The sequence below is a fragment of the Schistocerca serialis genome, chromosome 2, assembly GCF_023864345.2.
Source record: "Schistocerca serialis cubense isolate TAMUIC-IGC-003099 chromosome 2, iqSchSeri2.2, whole genome shotgun sequence".
Lineage (NCBI taxonomy): Eukaryota > Metazoa > Arthropoda > Insecta > Orthoptera > Acrididae > Schistocerca > Schistocerca serialis.
In genome coordinates this window covers 98,643,404-98,654,153 of record NC_064639.1, presented here as the reverse complement: position 1 = coordinate 98,654,153, position 10,750 = coordinate 98,643,404, and positions in this window count along the sequence as shown.

The following is a 10,750-nucleotide window of genomic DNA, read 5'->3' as shown; positions in this document are numbered from 1 at the left end:
TCGCAATATATGCTGCTGTAGAACAAGTGATAATTTACCTTGAGACCATAATTTGCATTTACATAAGCCTTATGTTACAACTACCTCCCGTAGTAAGGACCTTAAAGACTGAAGGAGTTATTTCATGTACATTGTGTGTGTCATTACATTACATTGTTGTAATCTGTTCGTCATTGTTTCATGCAGGAATGATAAATCCATACTGTGGAAAAAAATAATGATGAAAACCGCGATTGAGTAAAAAGGAAAAAGACTGAAAAACCAGAAAAACAATTTTAATCCAGAAAAGAGGGTACAGCTTACTGCAATCATCGTATCAGATCAGGCGAGGAGGATACAGTTTATTACAATATCTTTAAATATAGAATTGTATCATTGCCTTCAGTGCTCATTCAGCAGATTGTTAATGGCCGTAGTATCGATAATTTCATTTTCAGCTGTCTAACAGTGGTACGTAACGTGATATGTAAGACGAAAGAATTCATATCGTAGGAGCGCCTAATGGCATGGCGATGTTTAACTGTTTTAGATTAGCCATCTTGTATTGTGAGAACTCCCTCCCCACCGAAAAGAACTATTAGAAGAATAAATTGCCTTAATTACGCTATACTTGAAACACGTAAAATTCAGTCATATTATATTGTTTGGGAAAGACCGGGAAATTAACTGTCATGGATCCAGCAACAGAACGTAGTGCTTCATTTGTTGCTGATGAGAACGAGTTTGGTGGTGTAGTTCTAGACAATACGAACGCCTCAGCGAATGAAAATGAATCGCGAGGTGAAGATAAATCGGATAATACTAAAGTTAATCCCACAATTAACGCTTTAGTAATCCCAATTACTTGTCAAGTTCCTGATTCAAATGCTGTGGTGTACCTGTTAAACGTAGAGAGCGGATAGGTGGAATGAACACACTGGAGGCACCTATGACGGGAAAAACTATGTGCTGTCGTGATAGAGAAAGAAATGAGAGTCGATGCAGAAGGCATGATTGACCCAGTATGGCTGTCAGAGTTTGACAGAAGACATTCTTTCGGAATTTCTAAAACTATCGGGTGAAATCTATGAGACTGGAGATACACTGTCAGACTTTTGGGAAAATATCGTCATCACAATTACGAAGGCAGCAAGAGGTGATAAGTGCGAGAACTGTTGGATAATCAGCTTAACAAATCTTGCATTTGAGCTGCAGACAAATGGAACATACTGAAAGCAAAAGAATGAAAAAGAAAATAGAGGATTTGTCACGTGACGATCAGATACGCTTCCAGAAAGTTGAAGGCGCTAGAGAGGCACTTTTGAGGTTGTGTTTGATAACAGAAGAAAGATTTGCTTTATTGTCATTTTGCACCTCATACAGGGTAGGCTGGCAGCGGTACGTTTTACTTCGCTCTTCAGCCACAAGCAGCACAATAAGAGAAAAAACCAATGAAGACATAAAAGTGACATAATGGTGGTGAAAAAACAGTAGACACAGTAATTAAAAAACATGAAGCGGGTCACACCCGACGAAAAACAAGGAAACTGTCGGCATTGTGCACAAACACTGATGATTTAGATGACACACGTAAACGAAGGAGTGTGGGCGGCGAAAAACACTGAATCACAAACACGACGGCACACACACGAGAAACTGATGGCGATGATCTCTGGCGCGCGAATGTCCACTTAACGTGTGCGGGTCCCGGGACCTGCCAAGAGTGGAAAAAGGGTGGGGAGGGGAGAGCGGAAAGGAAGGAAGGGGGGTGGGGGAAGCTTGGGGGGATGAGGGAGAGAAGGGAGAGAGAAGGGAGAGAGGGTGCCCTGAGGAAAAAACACAGGAAGTGGGAGAGGAGGATCAAAGTTCAAAAATGGTTCAAATGGCTCTGAGCACTATGGGACTGAGGTCATCAGTCCCCTAGAACTTAGAACTACTTAAACCTAACTAACCTAAGGACATCACACACATCCATGCCCAAGGCAGGATTCGAACCTGCGACCGTAGGGGTCACGCGGTTCCAGACTGAAGTGCCTAGAACCGCTCGGCCACAGCGACTGGCCGATAAAAGTTGATAGGAGGGGTAGATGGAGGGGAGGAGGGCATCATCAGGGAGGGGGAGCTGGCATAAGCCACCTTGGGAGAGGGTAAGGAGAGTGGAGAGATGGAGAGCAGGTGAGACGTGGAAATACAAGCGTGGCAGCGGACGGGGGTGGGAGAGGATGTGAGAGACAAGCAGGTGAGGGGGATCTAGTTTATGGGAGGTGTAGAGGATCCGTATCCGTTCGAGGAAAAGGAGGAGGCGGGGGAACGGAATAAGGTCGTACATGATCTGCATGGTGGAGGGGAGACGGATGTGATAGGCGAGGCGATTGGTCTTTGTTTCATGCACCAACTGTAAATACATACTGTGGGGAAAAAGACAGTGTGACCGAGTAAAGGGAAAAGATTGAGAAGTTTAATATTTACTGGAGCAAAAAAAAAAAAAAAAAAAAAAAAAAAAAAAAATAATAATAAAAAAAAAATTACAATTCATATGGCGTATATTATGAAGTCAAGATAAATTATGAACTACTGTTCTACAGCAATATATACATCGATGAGCCCCTGACCCACTATCGATATAAAGCCATCGAGATGGTAGCAGCGTCACCTGGCGAGGAATAACAGTTAGTCAGACACTCCCACGGTGCATGTAGCATCAGTGGGCGTGTCGTCCGTGTGTAGAATGGGGAAGGCGCGCGATCTATCTGAGTTTGGCCGAGGGCAGATTGTGATGGCCCGGAGGCTTGGCACGAGCATTTCGGAAACTGCGCGACTTTTCGGGTGTTCGAGGAGTGCCGTGGTAAGTGTCTTCAACACGTGCCGAAACCAAGGTGAAACCGCTTCAGGACGTCGTAGGGTTGGGACTGGCGAGGAACAGTGGCGGAACTACCATCAGACTTTAATGCACAGTGCAAGTGTGTCTGAACACGCTATGCACAGAGCACTGAACACCCCTAACGACAGGCCTCCACAGCCGGCGAACCATGCATGAGCCAGTGTTAACACCACGGCATCGGCGACTCAAATGGGCACGTGACCATCGGCAGTGGACGCTGGCGCAGTGGCAGAGCGTTGCATGGTCTGATGAAGCCCGACACCTTCTTCATCATGCCGATGGGAGTGCGCGAATCCATCATCTTTCAGAGGAACCGCTGCTTGACAACTGTATTGCGGGACAGAGACAAGCTGGCGGCAGCTCCATTATGCTTAGGGGAACATTCAGGCAGGCATCCATGGGTCCAGTCGAGTTTGCTCAAGGCATCATGACGGCCAAGGAGTATTCCCAATGGCAGTGGCATTTTACATCACGATAATGCGTCACATAACAAAGGCAGGAGTATGATGGAGTCGTTCGAGGAACTTCATGTTTCATGTTTCAGTTGATGTGCTGGCCTCCCATCTCACCAGATCTGAACCCAGTCAAACACATCTGGGATGTGATTCAACGTAGCATCAGAGCTCATCACCCCTCTCCCCGGAATTTAAGGGGATTAGGTGACTTGTATGGGCACATGTGATGCCAAATCCCTCCAGAGACCTACCAAGGCCTCATTGCTTCCATGCTGCGACGCGTCGCCGCTGTCATCCGTGTCAATGGTGGACTTACCGGCTATTAGGTAGGTGGTCATAATGTTTTGGCTGATCAGTGTATTACATGCTGTGCCCTCTGTAACAAGAAAGTAAAGAGACATTTTCTCAAAGATGGCTACAGAAATGTTGGAAAGACGCTACAACTGTTCAAGTTATAGAAGAATAATGGCAAAATATTAAAGAATGCATAGAAAGAGCACCATATGAGACAGTGGGGGAAAAGCAGTTAAGGAAAAGAAGGGATTAAGGGTTTCAAATCAAAATATAGCAGTGACCACTGCATAAAAAGGTAAAGCCCATAAAAAGCTCCTGCAAAATAAAACTCCAATTACCAAAGGGGAATATAACTAAAAAACGGAAGGGGGGCAAATTTTTGCCCATAGACTAATGAAACACTGAAATGGAACGGAGAATTCTGCACCTTCATATAAGTAATTCTTCAAACACAGAAGGTGACAACAGTAAGTGCAGAATCAGCTACAGAGGGAATCTTCCTTCAAGCACGCCTCATTTTAAATTTTTTTATCTATCCTTTTCGCATCCACCACGGTACTCGCAATATATGCTGCTGTAGAACAAGTGAAATTTACCTTGAGTCCGTAATTTGCATTTACATACGCCTTATGTTACAACTGCCTCCCGTAGTAAGGACCTTAAAGACTGAAGGAGTTATTTCATGTACATTGTGTGTGTCATTACATTACATTGTTGTAATCTGTTCGTCATTGTTTCATGCAGGAATGATAAATCCATACTGTGGAAAAAAATAATGATGGAAACCGCGATTGAGTAGAAAGGAAAAAGACTGAAAAACCAGAAAAACAATTTTAATCCAGAAAAGAGGGTACAGCTGACTGCGATCATCGTATCAGATCAGGCGAGGAGGATACAGTTTATTACAATATCTTTATATATAGAATTGTACCATTGCCTTCAGTACTCATTCAACAGATTGTTAATGGCCGTAGTATCGATAATTTCATTTTCAGCTGTCTAACAGTGGTACGTAACGTGATATGTAAGACGAAAGAATTCATATCGTGGGAGCGCCTAATGGCATGGCGATGTTTAACTGTTTTAGATTAGCCATCTTGTATTGTGAGAACTCCCTCCCCACCGAAAAGAACTATTAGAAGAATAAATTGCCTTAATTACGCTATACTTGAAACACGTAAAATTCAGTCATATTATATTGTTTGGGAAAGACCGGGAAATTAACTGTCATGGATCCAGCAACAGAACATAGTGCTTCATTTGTTGCTGATGAGAACGAGTTTGGTGGTGTAGTTCTAGACAATACGAACGCCTCAGCGAATGAAAATGAATCGCGAGGTGAAGATAAATCCGATAATACTAAAGTTAATCCCACAATTAACTCTTTAGTAAACCCAATTACTAGTCAAGTTCCTGATTCAAATGCTGTGGTGTACCTAGCAGTACAGAAAGTAATGTTCACTAAATTGTCATCTGAGATGTCCATTACAAAAAATGAGGAGCCCATCTTATGCAATGATATACTGTATCTACAAAGATTTGTTCTGGGTTGAATATCGATATATCAGCAAAATGTGATGAATTGTCTGCCAAATTAATGGGCGAATTTTTTACAAAACATGATTTTCACTCTAATAGTTGACGTATCAAAATTAACATTAAACTACATCTTATCAAATGCTTCCCGGAAATCTAGAAATATGGAATCTGCTGCTGCCATTCATCCATAGTTCACAGTACATTATGAGAGAAAAGGGCAATCTGAGTTTCACATGATCGAGGCTTTCGAAAACCGTGCTGATTCGTGGGCATAAACTTGTCGGTCTTAGGAAAATTTATTACATTCGAACTGAGAATATGCTCGAGAATTCTGCAGCAAACGGATGTTAGGGATACTGGTCTGCAGTTTTGCGGGTCCGTTCTTTTACCCTTCTTATATACGGTAGTCACCTACGCTTTCTTACAGTCGCTTGGGACTCTGAGCTGTGCAAGCGACTCGCGTTAAATGCAAGGGGACAATGCCGTGTACGAACCTTCGTAAAACCCAGCTAGGATTGCATCTGAATCCAGAGACTTGCTTGTTTTCACCACTTACAGTTGTTTCTCTATGCCAGCGATGCTTATTACTGTGTCCTGCCTACGGGAGTCTGTTCAATGGTCAAAAGAGTATGTCTGCATGATTCTCCAGCCTGAACGACTTTTTAAAGGCGAAATTTATAATTTCGGCTCTTATTCTGCATCTGCAACTGCCACAACAGATTGGTTAACGAGTGACTGGATGTAAGCCTTTTGTTAGCGTTCTACCAGCTAAATTATCGCACCACGACTCACGACCACACCTCACAACTACACTTGGATCACTGTGACTTCATCTGACAGCAAGATAACGCAAGACCGCATGTTGCCGGAATGGCCGTGGCCTACGTCGTGGGAGTGGATCTTCGATGGTTACCCTGGACTGTGCGTTCTCTTTATCTTTTACTTGGTCACGTGTTGATGGCCAGCGCCACTGACGACCAATGGCATGCGGTTGAAGCAGCATGGAATGATGTAGCAGTATCCATCACCAAATCTCACTTGAGTGAGTGAGTTGCCCAGCGAAGCTACAGCTGTTATTGCTGCCACACAGTTACAAAAGCAGATTATGGCACACATAAACGGAGTTTTTAATGCAGAAGGCGCAGAAGGCAACCGGAGGGAGACGTAGGTAGCTGGATTAGGTCCAGTACTGATGATGAAACGAATGACAGGGGCAACACCGAGACATAATAGACGCACAAAACACATACAGCAAAACTTCCGTCAAACGCACACAGTAGTTAGTATGAACATTAAACATTACAATTTACATGTCATTATTCATTAATGTAATTACAACTAGAAGTAATTAAAGTATGACGTTAATAGGTATTGTTCCAGAATCCACATTATAGCTGTACACATCAGTGTAATGTAGTTATATAAATGAACGCATCATAGTGAATGTAATAAAGTGAATGTAACATAAATGTTAAGTAACACACAAACACGCAATAGTAACTCATTGTTAGTATACAATAGTGACACATCATGGATGTTGATATTGTTGTTGTTGTTTTCAGTCCAAGGACTGGTTTGATGCAGCTCTCCATGCTACTCTATACTCTGCAAGCTACTTCATCTCCGAGTAACTACAACAACTTACATGCTTCTGAATCTGATTACTGTATTCGTCTGTTGGTCTCCCTCTACGATTTTTGTCCTCCACGCTTCCCTCCAATGCTAAACTAATGATCCTTTGATGCCTCTGAATGTGCCCTGCCAACCGACCCCTTCTTCTAGTCAAGTTGTGCCACAAATTCCTCTTTTCCCCAGTTCTGTATAGTACCTTCTCATTAGTTACGTCATCCACCCATCGAATCTTCTGTAGCACCAAATTTCGAAAGCTTATATTCTCTTCTTGTCTGATCTATTTACTGTCCATGTTTCGCTTCCATACAGGCCTAAACTCCATAAAAATACTCTCAGAAAAGACTTCTTACACTTAAATCTACATTCGATCTTAACAAATTTCTTCCGAAATGCTTTCCTTGTTATTGCCAGTCTACATTTTATATTCTCTCTACTTCAACCATCATGTTATTTTTCTTCCCAAATAGCAAAACTCATCTACTGCTTTCATCTTCTACTTTAAGTGTCTCATTTCCTAATCTAATTCCCTTACCATCACCTGATTTAACTCGACAACATTCCGTTATCCTCGTTTTGCTTTTGTTGGTTTTCATCTTATATCCTCCTTTCAAGACACTGTCCATTCCGTTCAACTACTCTTCCGGGTCCTTTGCTGTCTCTGACAGAATTACAATGTCCGATGACTTTTTTTTTCTTCTACATGGATTTTAATTCCTACTCCACATTTTTGTTTTGTTTCCTTCACTGCTTGCTCAATATACAGATTGAATAACATTGGAGATAGACTACAACTCTGTCTCACTCCCATCTCAACCTCTGCTTCCCTCAACTCTTATAACTGCCATCTGGTTTCTGTACAAATTGTAAATAGCCTTCCGCACCCTGTATTTTATCCCTGCCTCCTTCAAAATTTGATAAAGGTTATTACAGTCAACATCATGAAAAGCTTTCTTTAAGTCTACAAATGCTATAACCGCAGGTTTACCTTTCCTTAATCTATCTTCTAAGATAAGTTGTACGTGTTCCTACATTTCTACGGAATCCAAACTGATTTTCCCCGACGTCGGCTTTTACCAGTTTTTCCATTCATTTGTAAATAATTCGTGTGATCTACTAAACTGATAGATAATTTTTCCACGTGTCAACGTCTGGTTTCTTTGGGATTGGAGTCACTATATTCTTCTTGAAGTCGGAGGGTTTTTCGCCTGTCTCATACATCTTGCTCACCAGATGGTAGAGTTCTGTAATTGCTTGTTCTCCCAAGGTTATTAGTGGTTCTAATGGAATGTTGTCTACTCCACAGGCCTTGTTTCAGCTTAGGTCTTTCAGTGCTCTGTCAAATTCTTCACGCAGTATCATATCTACCATTTCATCTTCGTCTACATCCTCTTCCATTTCCATAATATTGCCCTAGTACATCGCCCTTGTATAGACTCCTTCCACCTTTCTGCTTTCCCTTCTTTGCTTAGGACTGGTTTTCCACCTGAGCTATTGATGCCGGCCGGTGTGGCCGTGCGGTTCTAGGTGCTTCAGCCTGGAACCACGTTACCGCTGCGGTCGCAGGTTCGAATCCTGCCTCGGGCATGGATGTGTGTGATGTCCTTAGGTTAGTTAGGTTTAAGTAGTTCTAAGTTCTAGGGGACTGATGACCTCAGAAGTTAAGTCCCATAGTGCTCAGAGCCATTTTTTTGAGCTATTGATACTCATACTGGTGGTTCTGTTTTCTCCAAAGGTCTCTTTAATTTTCCTGTAGGCAATATGTATCTTACACCTAGTGATATATGCCTCTACATCCTTACATTTGTCCTCTAGCCATCCTTGCTTAGTCATTTTGCACTTCCTGTCGATCTCATTTTTGAGACGTTTGTATTCCTTTTCGCCTGCTTGATTTACTATATTTTTGTATTTTCTCCTTTCATCAATTAAATTCAATATCTCTTCTGTTACCCAAGGTTTTCTAATAGCCCTCATCTCTTTACCTACTTGATCCTCTGCTGCCTTCGCTATCTCTAAAAGCTACCCATTCTTCTTCTATTGCATTTCTTTCCGCTGATCTTGTGAATCGTTCCCTAGTGCTTTCTCCAAAACTCTCTGCAACCTCTGGTTCTTTCATTTTATCCAAGTCCCATCTCCTTAAATTCCTGCCTTTTTGCAGTTTCTTCAGTTTTAATCTGTAGTTCATAACCAATAAATTGTAGCCAGAGACCACGTTTACCCTTGGAAATGTCTTACAATTTAAAACCTGGTTCATAAAGCTCTGTCTTACTATTATATAATCTATATGAAACCTTCCAATGTCTCCTGTCCTCTTCCACATATACAATCTTCTTTCATGATACTTAAACCAAGTGTTAGCTGTGATTAAGACATCACAGGGGGCCTGCTTTTTCATTTCTTAGTCCCAGTCCATATTCACTTACTACTTTTCCATCTCTTTCTTTTCCTATTATCGAATTCCAGCCCCCATGACTATTAAATTTTCGTCTCCCTTAACTATCTGAATAATTTCTTTTATCGCATCATAAACTTCTTCAATCTCCTTATCATCTGCGCTGCTAGTTGGCATATAAACTTGTACTGCTGTGGTAGGCATGGGGTTCGTGTCTATCGTGGCTATAATAATACGTTCACTATGCTGTCCGTAGTAGCTTATCCACGCTCCATTATTTAATTCGTTATTAAACCTACTCTAACATTACCCTTTTTTTACTTTGTATTCATAACCTTGTATTTAGCTGACCAGAAGTCTTGTTCCTCCTGCTACCGAACTTGAGTAATTTCCACTTTATTCGACTTTAACCTGTCCATTTCCTTTTTAAATTGTCTAACCTACCAGCCCGATTAAGCGATCTGACACTGCACGCTCCGATCCATAGAATGGCAGTTTTCTTTCTCCTGATAACGACGTCCTCTTGGGTAGTCCCCGCCCGGAGATCCGAAGGGGGGACAATTTTACCTCCGCAATATTTTTCCCAAAATGACGCCATCACCATAGATATTAAGCAATGTATAGAAATTAGTTTTATTACACAAATATTTATTCACAAGCTGAAGAATTAGGTTAGTCGTGGCTTGTTATTCTTTTCTACAACCACGCAAGACGTGTACATAACTTGATTAGATTAGATAGTGGCAGCGTATTGTTCCAAAATCACATAACATTCGTTTAGTTATTAATGTAGTTGTAGTTGTCGTTTTTGGTAACCTAAGAAACAATGACACACACAGGACGCTATGAAAGAATACCAGTACAGTTACATTAGATTAGATTCGCCTGGACGGAACAGATCGAGTTTTCTCGAAGAGTGATGTTCATGTGGATAATGATAACAAAATGGTTCAAATAGCTGTAAGTACTATGGGACTTAACATCTGAGGTCATCAGTCCCCTAGACTTAGAACTACTTAAACCTAACAAACCTTAGGACATCACAGACATCGATGCCAGAGGCAGGATTCGAACCTGCGATCGTAGCAGGAGCACGGTTTCGGACTGAAGCGCCTAGAACCGCTCGGTCACATTGGCCGTCAATGATAAGAGGGGTTGCACCAAAAAAGGGACTCTGGACTAGAAGTTCAACACCAAGTCCTCTTCCCCGGATGTTATTGGTGAAGGTAGATCTACATCTACTCTTTCCTATTCGTTCTCTTCTTAAAATACGCCTTAAATTTATAATTTCCTACTTCCATATTTACGTAATTTTTTTAAAATAAGCGTAATTGCCATAAGTACATATAGGCAACGGTGCCGCTGGCCTCAACTCCCTGCAGCGTATTGTTCCCAGAGTCAACGAGTCTGTCTGGTTATTTTTCCGCAGTCTGTACGTCTCAGAGTCCCCTACTAATTCAGTGAACCATTCCGCTATAAAGCACAGTAAGTAATATTTAATCTTTTTCTACGCTTCGTGATGTTGCAGTTTTAATGATGAATGATGATTCTGAACTCATTGACTTGTATCTACGTCACGCA